The 14,958-nt window shown below is 38.0% G+C and overlaps 1 protein-coding gene across 10 annotated transcripts in view; it reads right to left on the bottom strand.

Moving 5' to 3' along the window:
- Nucleotides 1-14,958, bottom strand: part of LOC129768064 (CUGBP Elav-like family member 4) — a 1,369,849-nt gene that overhangs the window by 810,539 nt on the left and 544,352 nt on the right. The window lies entirely within an intron of this gene.

Below are 14,958 nucleotides of genomic sequence, written 5' to 3'. Positions count from 1 at the left end.
TGGCAAGCGATCTGCTCTTGCGGAAAGCGGAGCGCCCCCTTCGTGATGACCGGCACGGTAAACGGGCAGGTTCACCTTAAGGAGTGCCTACAGAAGCGCTTACTACCACTATTGAAGCAGCACGAGGGCCCGACCATCTTCTGGCCGGATCTCGCTTCGTGCCACTATTCAAAGGACGTGTTGGAGTGGTACGAAGCCAACGGGGTCACCTTCGTGCCAAGGAAATGAACCCGCCCAACGCGCCGGAGCTTCGCCCAATAGAGAAATATTGGGCGATTATGAAGCAGGCCCTGCGGAAGAACAAAAAAGTTGTCAAATCGGAGGCGGACTTCAAGAGAAAATCGATTTCTGCTAAAAAAAACTACAACCTGACGTTGTACAGAACCTTATGGACGGGGTAAAGAGGAAGGTGCGAGCATACGGGCTTGGGCTCGAAGTATGAATAAAAAGAAAATGCCAAAAGTTGTTTAATAGTTTTTATTTTACCTAAAATTTTCAAAAGGATCGGTCTACTGGGTGAATTTCTACAGTGTTTTTTCCGTGATGCAATTTGATGTGACACACCCTTTACAATTAATTTCATCGTATAATTTGTAGTAATTTCCAAATCATCATAGATGAGAAATTCTTTCCAAATTCTACCAAAGTAAATGTATTACACAAATATCATGAACTGTGTACTGACATCTGTAGATTCTTTAGGCAGGACTAAAAATAAAGGGTATTGCTTAATTTCTTCCAGAATGTGCCCCTGAAACGTCTTTGCACATATCTACAATTCAACTCGTGAGGGTGTTGCTTGAAAACCATTTTAACCGGACTTGATTCCTCAAGAAGTAATTGGCGTTGAGGCCTGGTCTATTGCGGTATTCCGTTGTAGGATGCTGTCCGTAGCCTCGAGACTTTGGCGAATGAAAATCTAAACACTAAACATGTCAGAAATAATGAAATATTTCGAATTCTTATAACTCGACCATTTCTTAATAGATCGTGTAAGAAATCGACAGAATTTGGCAATTTATTTTTTTAATATCGTAAACAATCGGAAGAAGGACAAGAGGAAAACATTACACGATAAACGCGAGCCGAGTGCACGATCCTAAAATAAACAACCTATCGGGAGCTGGTGCATTAAAACTCAGTGCAATAAAACAGTGAAAGGAAAGGGACCAAAACGATCGCACATATTTCTTATCGCGCTAGACTCCGTTGGTCTTAGAATGCAGTTACAAATCTTAAATAAACATTAGCCAGGAGTTGTATGGTAATGGCGATAGTTGAAGGATTTATATACAAAGAGGCAAGAATGTTGATAGTTTTCTCTTTCCTTCACACATTAAGTTTGAATTCAGGCTAGAATTAGGATAGAAGAAAATTGTATGAAAACCCAAGGTTCTCTGAATAAAGCAAGTAGTCTTTGGAATCGTGTCGTACGATTTAAGTCCGAAGCTTCCTATTGAATCGGCTGACGAGAGTTCTTCAGATTCAAGTTTTCCAACGTCCGCAGCAATATAATTTGCGCTCGGAGTTCGTGAAGATCTTGTACTCGTTGATCCTCCCGCTTAGTTGATATTTAATAGATTTATTCAGCTCCCGTTCGTTGCTCGCTCCGTACGGAATTAGTGCGAAGGCAGTCATTTCAATTTGTTGAAAGGAATAACACTGGTTAGCTTCCGTTCATGGCCTGTTCCGAGGGAACTAGTGCAAAGGCAGTCAATTCAGTTTGTTCCAGGAACAAAGGTAATTCACTCGACACTTTTTCTTACATCAACCCATTGAAGTGCCAATCAAGATGTTTGCATTAATTGATTGGAAATATTTCTACGCATCTATCACAATGAAGTAAATTATATTTGTTTGAGATAAACAATTAAATAATTGTAAAATGTCAGGCATCATCTAAACGCGCCTAACCTTTTTTTTTCATTCGTGCTCCTTAAATGGTACCGACCAAAAGGAGTGTCCAGAGTAGCAACGAAATACAATTTGAATACATTAATGATAGTGATCTACCGTGAATATCATTCTATTCCAGGGGAAATAAGAAAATAAAGCTACTATATAAAAATTGGCCTCGCTCTAGTCAACTCATTTGGGAGGCGAATGGACAGCAACATTTAAAGCATCATTAACACAAACACATCAGAAAGGCAACCTCAGTCTCGCACCAGCTAGCAAGCAGACAACAGTCTTACCGGATTCTGATATCACGTACAACGGTTTTGCTTGATACAATGGAGGATATCGCCCACTGATCAGGGAATCAGAGGGGAAGTGAAACATTGCGTCGCAAGCCCCACCCCTGTATGATCCTCCTGACAGCCAGTATGCATAAAATCATCTCTGCGGAGCGATCAGCCATTTTGTAATCGGGAAGTCGTTAACACCATCAACCAAAAAGAAGAACCCGAAACGGAACAAGGTAATCAATTCTAACATCAGCAACCGAAGCGGTTGCAAAGCAACAACATCAACAAAAACGACCTCAGCAGCAGCAACAACACCGTCAGAATTTTCCCAAAAGGGTTTTTTTTATGCACAGTGTCTGAGTATGATTGAATAACACGCAAGCAAGATTGATTTTATGTGCTGTCAACAGTGGTGGTGGCAAAAATAAAGAATCGCCTGTATCTGTGACTAGAATAAGAGACGCATTACGTTCATTGGCAGTAAGGACACAAACTTCGACAGATGGCCAGCTTAATTATTGTTCTCGCGAGATCAAGAATGAATCATGAATCAACCATCTTCAACTGCTTCCATAAAACCATGACTCTGTTCATGGCCGTCAAAACTCTCATGATAGCTATTTCAAAAATTTCGACGCATAGTATTATAATTTTTTGGAAGAGTTTGTGTGAAATTAGGGGTACTTTATGCTTATTGGAGACTTTTGACGTAAGGTTACAGGTTACGTCTTTCGGGAATCGAAAATCAAGAACATCGTGAAAATTGTCCAATTTCAAACGATTATTGCTCAGTCATTTCATAATGGATTGATGAAATTGTTGCGTCAATCGATTTTTGCACTCCATAACAATGTTTTATATTGAAGAAAATAATATATGTCATGAAACTAACTAATGAACAATTGAAAAATCTCAACCCCATCCTGACGGAAATACCCAGGAATGTGTCATCGAAATTGACGACACATGCGGCGGGTCCCTAACAGAGACATCAAAACCAAGCTACCTGGAGGAAATCGATATTGTAAACGGAGAATGGAATGGGATGATTTTGTATTATAGAGACTTTAAACTTTTCAGTTCATTCGTCTCTAGCCTTGAAGGTCCTTGGACAACTCTACTCTAACTCCTGCCCTACACCTCCACCATCATTGCCTGAGAAAGGGAATCGATCCCTCGCCGCTCATCTCGTCCAGTAACGATGTTGACCAGTCGGTGTCCACACAAAGAATCCAAACGGAGACGAATGAATCGTAAGATTTAAAATCTCTGTAAACAAAGGAAAAAAGAAGAAGAAGAAGAAGTATTGCAAATGCATGAAAGTAGGGGGAACTTTTGTTTCTACCGAAATGTGATCCTTCACAGAGACATCAAAATCAAGCTGCCTGCCTGGAGGAAGCTTGAGAATTTTCCATTTCAAATATGTATTATTAAAATATGTATATTAAAGAAACATGTTTTTACTGATGAGAAAAAAATGATAATTGTGTTCGTTATTGGTAATTATGTTATATTACATTGGTGAGTTTTCTTTTTCTTTATTTCATCCATATATATATCAGGAGGCATCTCGTCTGGGATCACAAAAAAGCGGTTCCCATCATATCTCGTTCCACTTCGGCATCTTTTATCTGATACACACCATTAAACGACTGTTTACCATACTTCTGTCATTATCACTCGGTAAACACTGGTGAAGTGAACAAACAATACCCAACAACCAAACAAAACGGTCCATTTCAGGGCAACCAAATCATAATCAAAGAGTTTTACGATGTAATTCTTCGAACATATCCAAAATCAACAGACAGCCTAACGGAATCCTACGTCAACTATGCGGTCGTGTCTCGGACACAACCCTTCTGTGAATTTTTTGGTCAATTATCAATTTTTCGTAAATTCGAGCATTGTTGGGCCGGAAGTGTGGCCATAGTGTAGCACGTTTCAAACCGAACGTGAAGAAGATATTTTCCAGTGGTTGAAGAAGATTATTTCTTTGGGAAATGGTATTTGCGTAGTTTTGTAATTTTGCTAAGATACTAAGACGATGAAAAACTACTTGGATATTCAATTAGTTCTGTGTTCCAATGTCGATCTTCAACACGATCTGAGCAAGAGGTCACGTAAATCTACATGAACTTCGATGCAAGAAGTCTAATCCCGTCAATACCGCGAATTCAAAGGAAAACAATTTTCAGAAATCCCACCGAATTACAACATTTGAAGCTCGAAGCAATCAAAACAATTTTAGGAGAAGAGCAGTTCCACCCTAAATAAGCCGAAAAATAGCAAACAGCAACGACCCTCTTTGTTTTTATTGAAACTTGGTACAAATGATGGTAGCTATCCAAAATCACAATTTTCATTAACATATGCCAAATTTAAATTACGACTGATTTTTTGAAAGGGCGTAATCAAAGTCTATTGGAAAATCTTTCTCAAAAATTTCATAATTCATTATTAAAAACATTCATATCTCATTTATATTTTTCGACGTAGAACTAAGTCTTTCAAGAAGGGTGCCTAATCAGAAAACAGGTCACGTTTTTATGAAATAAAATTAACATTAATAACTATTTTCACTGTGAACGAACTCTCATGATTCGCACACCAATCGATTCGGAAATTCTCAAAGATTTGTTTGATATGCTGTACATTATAATTCGCTAATCTCTAAATGGTTTAAATTCATGAAAACCGGAAGAACTTTTTTCCCATACATTTGTTCTGCCGATTTGTATGCTAACTCTACCCGTATTTCGAATGCTTATGATTCGAACATTTCTTAACAGATCGGAAAGATGTTTGCATCAATTGATAGGGAATATTTCGTCTATCGCAATTAATAAAATGTTATTTTTCATGAAATGAACAATTGAATAACTGGAAAATGTGAAGCGTTATCGAAACGCCCTAACTTCCAAGTTTTGATTGGCCCGATTTACGGTTTCCCAACCACAGACTTCAAAATCGATGTACCTGTGGAAATTCGCTTTGCTAATATACATGCAAGTTTGTTTACACCGAACTGTGTTTCCCTAACACGGACTTCAGAATCAATGTGCCTGGGGGAATCCGCTTTGTCAAATACATGCAAGTCGGGGGTATTATTTGATGCTGAGTACTTTTGTACTCGCTTGTCGTTGTACAAACCGGAATATCTTTCCCTGAAACGTACTTTTAAACTGAGAAGCCTGGGAAAATCCTCATTTCAGATACTAGAGGAGAATGAATTTTCGCGGTTCGAGAACTACGTAGACATGAGATGTGCAATAATTTCAGAGGAAATGTAAAATACAATTATCTTTTGACAATTCTTCCGTTCACATATTTTGGTAGTCCTAGGCATCATATCAAACGTAAAAGGAAGTTCACCAAATTTATTTGTAACGAAGAACATAATCTATTACAAAAATTTCTAAAACAATGTCAAGTAGATTGCATAATACAATTGCGTAGTTCTACGTCGAAAATATGCGGTCGTGTCCTAGATACAACCCCTTGCATTTTTTGTATATATTTAATGGAAAGCCTTTCCAAGTTAACAAAATTTGACATACAGTGGTGCTGTGGTAAATTCACCAAAAATGAGATATGAATATTTGAACATTTTTGAAATTTCAATACTTTGTGAAATCGTAACCATTTAAGAAAAGTAACATGAATAATCGAGTCTAAAATTATATATAATCGAGTTACGAGTTTCTGTTACGGACTCTCTCAAAAAGTGCATTTCATTTAAATTAATAAAATTGAATCAAAATTATTATGCCAGCAAAAAGTCAATTCAATTCGTTCAGCGAACAAGTGAGTTCACTTAGCTAAATTGGTCCAAGCATAAAGTAAAGATTAATAAACCTTGAATTAACGTTAGGCATTTAATCAAGTGTTTAAATCCCAAACCACTCCGAGCGTTGGCAACCAGGCGCCACGCATCCAAGGTAAAACACAAAAATACCAAATCCGAAAAGTAGGGGAGAGTGGTACAAAACGCACCATTTAAGCAAATCAGTAATTAACCGCACTTCTTGTAATTGATTCATGCTGTTTAACATCTAGAATACTTCTTCCATCACTGCCAATTATATCCCTGATGTAATTTGATATAACATACTCGAATTTGCAAGGATTTTGTAATATTTCCATCGACAGTTCAGAACATAGGGTTGGGTGAAATGCCATAATCCATGTATAGTGATGCGTTCTTGGTTAGACGTATCAAAACAAACGAACACAGCGCACACAGTGGGCTTGCAGGATGCCCGAAATTTCAATATGTTTTTTTTATCGATAAGTTAATAAAAGTACTTCTATTTGTTATATTTCATATAAAAAAACATATTCTGTGTCATCTTATTCAAAATTCATTACATGAATAAAATTTCAAATAAATAGTGTAAAACCAATAAACTTGTTGCAATTTTATCACATTATGCAATCAATTAGACCCACTATGCAACTAATATCATCAAAGCGAAGAGAGAAAGTCAGAACCAAAGGGCTGACATCCCTATCCCAACCAACACAAATTGAGCGTAGGCTGCATGGAAAAGGCTCAAGCGTACAAGTTTCTTTTGTTCTTCTCGTAATGTGATTGTGGTCAATTCAGTCGTGCTGTCAAATTTCTTTTGTTTGTTCCGTAATGTGAGTGCGGCTTGAAGTAATTACTATGCTTATGATTTTCTGTGCGAACCACAAAAAAATGGTTACATGCCAGGGCATTGGTCAAAACGAACGTTTGTTTTTATAACCTATGTAACGAATATTTTTTCCTGTGCATATTGCCCCAATTATTGCTTTCACAATTTTTGGCAAAATTCTTGTAAAATATGACATGTTGGTGTGATTTTTAAGTGTGATCATAAAGTTCAATGATTCGTTGTGGAGGTAGAGTGTAAATATCCTGATATTTAAACATTGACTAACCGCAAAATCTTACCAAGCAACCATGAATATTTACAGAATAGGCAGATGCATTAGTTTTCTCAATTTGTATCTTATTTTATTATGATGGGCATGTTTGTGTACTGTGAATATGTGGAAGAGATTACTGCGAACTGAAATGAGTAAAGTAATATATCATTTTACATTACTAATCTAAAGATTTTTCACAATTGATGGCTTGGGCCATTTTACCTCACCGGTGCTTTTTGTACAGTTCTCCCCTAATCGTAAGCTTCACTCGGACGAACCAATCTGGAGCCGTCTGATTCGGAAGTGCTTTTGCGACAACGTTAGTCGGAATTTTTGGGAAAAGAGTTTAGTCCATAAAAAAACTAAAATGACAAACTTCTTTAAAACTAACAAAATCCAGGGAATCAGTTTCCCTGGTTTTCACAACCTGTATGTATTTGATAGAATGTATAGTAAATATAAGAATAACCGTATCGTATCGTATATTATTCAATCCTTCAGATTTTTTCATGATTAGAAATACGGACACAAAAGTTAATACCATCCCGAGAAACCCCACCCAATCAAAGCTGTGACTGTCGTATTACACTTCGTAAACCAGCTTTAGGCTAGTGATTCGCTCGACTGGAGATTACGCAAGCTGTACCATTTAATCAGGTTAGAACTGTGTTGCCCCCTGTCAATCCCGAGTCCAGCCTCAATGGTTTGCGTGTTTGGCTGGAAAAGCTTCCGCTTTTCATTTGGCCCGGCTACTGTTGTGCTAAAACTATGAAAACATTCGAGCGCAACTCGGCTCCGAATATATGACTCTGACTAATGTATTCTCCTCGCCACTATCGAGAGCTTAATCCGGTTTTGCATCCGTGAATCTCATTTGGAGTCTGCAAATCCATTGAACCGAGGTTATGCACACTTCTGAGCTGATGTGTGTGTGATGCGGATGAGGAGGGGTGGGGGCCAATGGCTCTGACAGAGAGACCTGCTGCACTGTTGGAGGTATTAAAATAGTTTATCTATAACTCCCCGTTCAATGTGTTCCGGGCGTCGATCGAACCCACCACGACATTCCAATAAAGAGACTCACAGGAAAACTCTCTTCAGCTATTGAATTGACTGTATCGCATTTGCATGGCGGATTCCCGTACTCTCTGCCGTCAGTTCGGGTTCGGGTTTGGTTGCGCTCTTCAGTTCTGTGAAGAGGACTTAGCAGCCGAACCTCACCTTTTCTATGATGAGGCGCCGAGACGATACACGTGCATGTGAGCACATCCATATTCGTTCGTACCGCAAACATTATCAAGCACACAGTTTACGAACTGGAAATTCAATAATGTGCAGACTTAATAAAGCTCATCCTCCTGTTACATTTACATTAAATGGATTTTAATCATTCAGTTAAATAAATAATTCCACCCTCGTTGGTAGACTCTTGATGGACTCCCGTTCCGATAAAATGGACTTCAGTTTTGGTTCGTGTGCTGGGTGAGGAGCATAGTGTTTTGCGACGTGATAAGCTATTTTCCAAGACTCTTTTAGAATCTGATGACTACAAAACACGAATTGTGATGACGGTGTGTCGATGATGGAACAAGAAATCGTCTTTCTGTTGATGATTGTTCAACCATGACTACACTGTGAATTATTCATCTTTACCTGTTGATTTTGTTTTGCACATTTATTTTATTTCATTTTATTAGTTACTGAAATTTATATTGTTATAGTGCGTGTCTGATACTATATTTCATTCTGTTCTTCAATCCATCGATCGAGAATTGAATATACGAGAGAGTGGTTCTGACTCGACGCCTTAAATTACAATGACATCTTAAATCTTCGTGACTTGAGCATTTGGAATGCATAGTATAATTCTCTAATAATGTTTTCTACTGGTCGGTATGGATCATTAATGCAGAAACAGGGGATAACAGAGGTCAAATCAGAAGTACGTTTTGACGTAGAACTACGTCTTTCAAGAAGGGTGCCAAATCAGAAAACAGGTCACGTTTTTATGAAATAAAGTTAACGTCAATAACTATTTTCACTGTGAACGAATTCTCATGATTTGCATACCAATCGGAAATTTTCTAAGATTTGTTTGATATGCTATATATTACAATTCGTTAATCTCTAAACAGTTTACATTCATGAAAACTGGAAGAACTTCCTTTTCTCCCATACATTTGTTCTACCGATTTATGTGCTAACCTTTCCCGTATTTCGAATGCTTATAACTCGAACTTTCGAACAGATCGGAAAGATGTTTGCATCAATTGATAGGAAATATTTCTACGCGTCTATCACAATTAATAAAATGTTATTTCCCATGAGATGAACAATCGAATTACTGTAACATGTCCAGCGTTATCTAAACGCCCTAACTGCCAAGTTTTGATTGGCACGATTTACGGTATCCTCAACACAGACTTCAAAATCGATGTACCTGTGGAAATCTTCTTTACAAATATACATGCAAGTCAGGGGTATTTTTGTTCCCACCGAGCTGTGATTCCCTAACACGGACTTCAAAATTAATGTGCCTGGGTGAATCCGCTTTGCTTTGCAAGTCGGGGGTATTTTTTGGTGTTGAGTACTTTTGTACTCGATTGTCGTTGTGCAGAGAACTACGTAAACATGAGATGTGCATTAATTTCAGAGGGAAATGTAAAATACAATGATCGTTTAACAATTCTTCCGTTCACATATTTTGGTAGTCCTAGGCATCATATCAAACGTAAAAAGACGTTAATCAAATTTATTTGTAATGAAGAACATGATTTATTACAAAAAATTCGATGCATTCTAAATTAATATTCGAAGTGGTAAACAAGTGGAGTATAATGTAATTGCGTAGTTCTATGTCGAAAATATGCGGTCGTGTCCTAGATATAACCCCTTACAATTTTTGTTTACTTGAAATAATTCGGAAAAGAAAATGCAGAAAATTCATAGGAACGATCTCAAGTCTAGAGGATTTTCTATTGAATAATTCAATATTCAGTTTTGTACGAGGCTCACTATTTATATTTCGGGAATAGGAACAAAAACAAATAGTTAAGCTGCGAATATATTTTTATTGTTTTTCAAAGTACTCGCCACGATGATCGATACACTTTTGCATGCGCTTAAACCAATTTTCAAAGCATTTATTCCAATCGACACGAGCCTTTTTTTGAGCGATTGTCAAATTATGTGGGATCCAGCGTGAACATAATTTTCGCACAGCTAAGTGTTCATGTAAAATCGCATATATGCTGGTGGAACTAATGCTTAGGGATGCCTCAATCTCACAATAGGTTACATGACGATCTTGCTTAATCATTTCGTGCACAGCATCGATGTTTTCTGGCACAACAGTGGATTTTGGACGACCTTCACGAAACTCGTCGACAGCGAACTACGACCACGATTGAATTCACTATACCAGCGATACACAGTGGTTTTTGATGGAGCTTCATCGCCAAAAGTCAAATTAAGTTGATGGACGCACTCTTGTTGTGATAATCCACGTCGAAAGTCGTGAAAAATCATCGCACGAAAATGTTCACGATTCAGTTCCATTTTTTTGCCGAGACCAAACTTTCAACTAAATATAAAATAAACAAATAGCGTCCGTATGACAAAATGTTCTGAGTACGTATATCGTCAAAAATGTCAAACTTTACGATGGAACCGTCAGATGGACTCACATGACATCAGTGTTGCCAATTCCAGAAATATAAATAGTGACCCTCGTATAATTGAATGCTATTTGTAAGCCAACTTAGCATCCTTACAAAGTAAAACGTCAAAAATCTTAAAATGTCACATTTATGAGATCTTTTTTTCCAACTCGTTTATTTATAAGACTCGGTTGCATTAGCTATACAGGGTCGAGAAATCAGTTTTGTAGTAAAACATATCCTAATATTAGTCTAGTAGGACTGGACCGATTACTCGCGGTTTACTCATGTTTAGTAAGTTTCAATGCAAAGAAATCGATGAAAATGACAAACAATACCATTCGTCATCAAAGAAAGCATTGCTCGATCGCTTGAATTTGACTAATCTCGTCAACTGTGATACGAAACGATTCATTGTCAAACGAACGCTATTCCTTCTCATTTGAATGTGTTGAATGTATTTGGCCGAACGAAAACAAATATGTGAACTTGGTTTAGGGCTTTAGATAAACGGCTAGGCTTCATGATGTACAAATTGTAGAAATAAAATCAGTTTTATTCGAACACTCAGTGGAAACCGTCTCTTTCCCTTTTTAGAAACTTTTTGACGTTCTTTGTGAAGTTATTCTATATATGGAACAGTTGATAATAATGAGAACATAAACGGAATCAGACACCCTCAACAAAGATCTTGTCCAACTTATAGTTGAAGTAAAAATCAGGTCTGTGAACAACGTCGAAAAGCAACCGAGAATATCCTGTACATCTTCTTCTTTTTAAATGGCACTAACGTTCCTAGAGGAACTTCGTAGTCTCAACGTAGTATTACTTGCGTCATTTTTATTAGTACTTAGTTGAGATTTCTTTGCCAAATAACACGCCTTGAGTGTATTCTGAGTGGCAAGCTCTAGAATACGCGTGACAAGTCGGAGGAAATTTCTTTGACGAAAAATTTCCCCGACCAAAACGGGAATCGAACCCGAACCCCCGGCATGTCAGATGTGACGCTAACCACTCGGGCACGGGAGCACGAAATATTCTGTATATATCCACCCCAAAAACTCAACCTTAATCTGCTTTGTTAACAGTCAATTAAATCTGATCGCCCTGCGCGATATATTGCTTTCGCCGTGCCAATATCCACGCATCATCAAGAGGCAGGTTTATCGTTTTAATATCCGCGTGTGTCAGCGGCAGAAATAAAGCATCCACGACAAATCATAAAAAGGAATCCTCTCTATAAGCGCCCTGCCTCCTAGCAAGTAGTCACCCGCCGATCGGCACAGAGAGCGAGATCATCAAACAATGTCCTCGCGTGCATTAAATGTGCATTTTACTCGTACCCGTTTAGTCCGATCCTTTCGGATGTGGAAACGAGCACCGAAAATCTTTTTTACGGCCACCCGGCGCGGTCGTAAAAAGGCTGAGTGAAGATTCGAAAATTGACAACAACGAGACGATGTTGGCGACGGTGGGTGGCGTTGGAAAGGACGGAAGGAGAAGTGGGGAAAACCATTTGATAAATTCTCCCCTAACAGTCGTCGAAGGGAAAAAGCCCATTTGAAGCATTTTAAAACATTTTAAAACTGCACATAAAGCATTCTCTTAAATTGTGAGCCAATATAAATGTGTACCAAAAAGAAAAAAAGAAGCGAAGGCCACAGACATCCATCGGGGGGCACCGGCGGTGGGTTATGGGCGGTCTCCGTGGGAGTTACTCAGAAGGACGATAAAATGGCTTGCGTACGTTAGCACAAGTAGTCGGTAATGTTGCCTCTGTTGATGGGTATGTCTCCGTGGACTATTGCAGCAGCAAAGAACGTTCCACCGGCCGAGGGCGGGAGGAAAACAGTCTACATTTATATTAAACCAAAAATGCTTATTTTATAGCATGAATTTTTCATCAGGTTATTATCTCTAACGCATGACGGTGAGCTTTTTTTCCACCCGCTATGGTATTTCTCGAAGTGAAACAGGCCGCATTGGCCTCCGTAAGCACTTCGCACAGTTTTTCTCTTGTTTAATGGAAAGTGTAATGAAATAATATAATAATAAATCTGATGTACCCAGCGTTTAAGCACTTCAAAGAAAGGCGAACGAAAAATTTGAGAGCAAATGGCAAAAGTTTATCCCGGGGTATTTTTGAATGAATATAATGGACTTGTTTTCTTCGGGGAAAATAGTGATTGCTTGTAAGAGAGGTGTAATTTTCTTGGAACGCATTTCTCTGGCGAAACGATGCAAATCCTTCCAGTATCAACGTTCTCAGGCCACGTTTACACTGGAATTCAAGAAGATCACACATTCGCCTCGTTAAAAACGTTTTATTCGAAAAATCAAATCTTATGCCGATTTCATGCAGCGCCACTTCATGGTTCTTTGCAAGCCTACCTCGTACAGGATACGGGATAAAGTGATTATGTGAAATATTGGTGGGATGACAGACTGCGAGATACGGCGTTTATTTTATGGCCCATTTTGGTGGTTACTTTTATATTTCCATTTTTATTGTCATAATAATTATTCTGGCGAATATAGAAGCCCACTAGCTCTGTTTCAGTCTGCTTTGCCTTTCATTTTCGGAGCTCTAGTGTTCGTTTTTTGCTGTAAAATTATATAAATGAAATATACAATAGCGGTAAATGGATTCAGAACTGTTATATTTTTATGAAAAAATCAACTACATAAAGATCAAACATCTTTCTAGATTTTTCACCAATGTTTTCTTGGAAACTCTTGCAGATATTGTTGCTCGACATTCATATTTGAATCACAACAAAGAGGTTGCGCAAACTTTCTCGATCACCCTTCCCTGCTCGACAGTAATTAATTGTACTTACAAACCCAGCTTTGGTTTCATTTTTCCCTTGAACTTGTCAACATTGATGCGATTCATGCGCGGACGGACTCAATAAAACTCTACAAAAAGCTTTCAACTTCATCGGCGGCCGCTCGATGGACGCTCGGTCCTCACGAGCTTCATTGTCCCGCGACGGATCGGACAACAAAGTTATTTATTTACAATTTACTTCATCATACGAATAAAATTGCAACTCGCAGCAAACAGCTATCCTTGGCTTGCGTTGTGTACCCTGAGTTTCCGTTGCTTTGCGGGCAGAACTTTGTCGTTGGAATTGTCATCGCGTTTTCAGCAAATACGCGAACCAATGAATGTTTGAAGTGTTTTCCATATTTATGATGTGTGCTGACAGTTGTTTGACGATGTGAGCGATTTCATGGTTGAGCAAACAGAATACGTACCTGGAAATAGAAGGAAAGCAAATGAAACATAGTTATTGTGGGTGAAATAAGTGGAGGGTAGTTAGTGAACACTATTTTATACATAGTAAAAAACAATCGATTCTCGATAATTGGGAAACAACATTCATCGGAGATGCGATAGGTGTGATTTCAAGACGTCTTTTCCGACTAAAAAATATCCTAGCATCCAACATTCATCTTAATCGTAAGAGTAACAAAATGCATAAATGAAAATACGCTTAATAGAATAACATATTGTAAATTGTAGGCATGAGCGAATACATAACAAACAATCAGTTTTATGTTGCTTGAGCTGTACCAATTTACTTGATTATTTACTAATATATTGTTTACTTGTCTACATTTTAACGTTTTTTAACTATGCAATTGATAATTTGAACGACGACTGATTTTTGAAAAGGGCGTGTGCAGAGTCATTAACCTTGTTTTCAAAAAATCATAAATGGAAATTCAAATGTCTGATTAGAATATGATGCTCGGCAAAGTTGCTATAAAAACAATAAACTTTTCAGGATAAATTGCATTTTAAATACACCATTAATAAATCTTACTCAAAAATGGAATATAATGATAAAAAAGACCCCACCTTAGATAGTTGTTTGTTGACAAAAAATCGTTCCGTCGAAATGCGCCTCATCCAAAACAAGACAGAGCTAGTGGGGCATTATTTATGATCAAATCATGATCACGGTCAAAATGAGATATGGAATCCCAACACCGATTCTGAATCCGATTTCGGATTGTTGTCTCCAATACGATATTCTCGTATACATTCGATTTTTCTTTGTAGCTGGAAAGTTTCCCTTGGCTTTGGAAAGGATTATTCACGTTGATAACTATCGAATAATCTCTGCCTTGATTGCGGCTCCACACTCGTCTGAACTCGTGGTTATAGGACCGATATTCTTCCACTG

Source organism: Toxorhynchites rutilus, chromosome 2 (assembly GCF_029784135.1).
Source record: "Toxorhynchites rutilus septentrionalis strain SRP chromosome 2, ASM2978413v1, whole genome shotgun sequence".
Taxonomy (NCBI): Eukaryota; Metazoa; Arthropoda; class Insecta; order Diptera; family Culicidae; genus Toxorhynchites; species Toxorhynchites rutilus.
The sequence above is the reverse complement of the archived record's forward strand: the minus strand, read 5'-3'. Positions and strand labels throughout refer to the sequence as shown.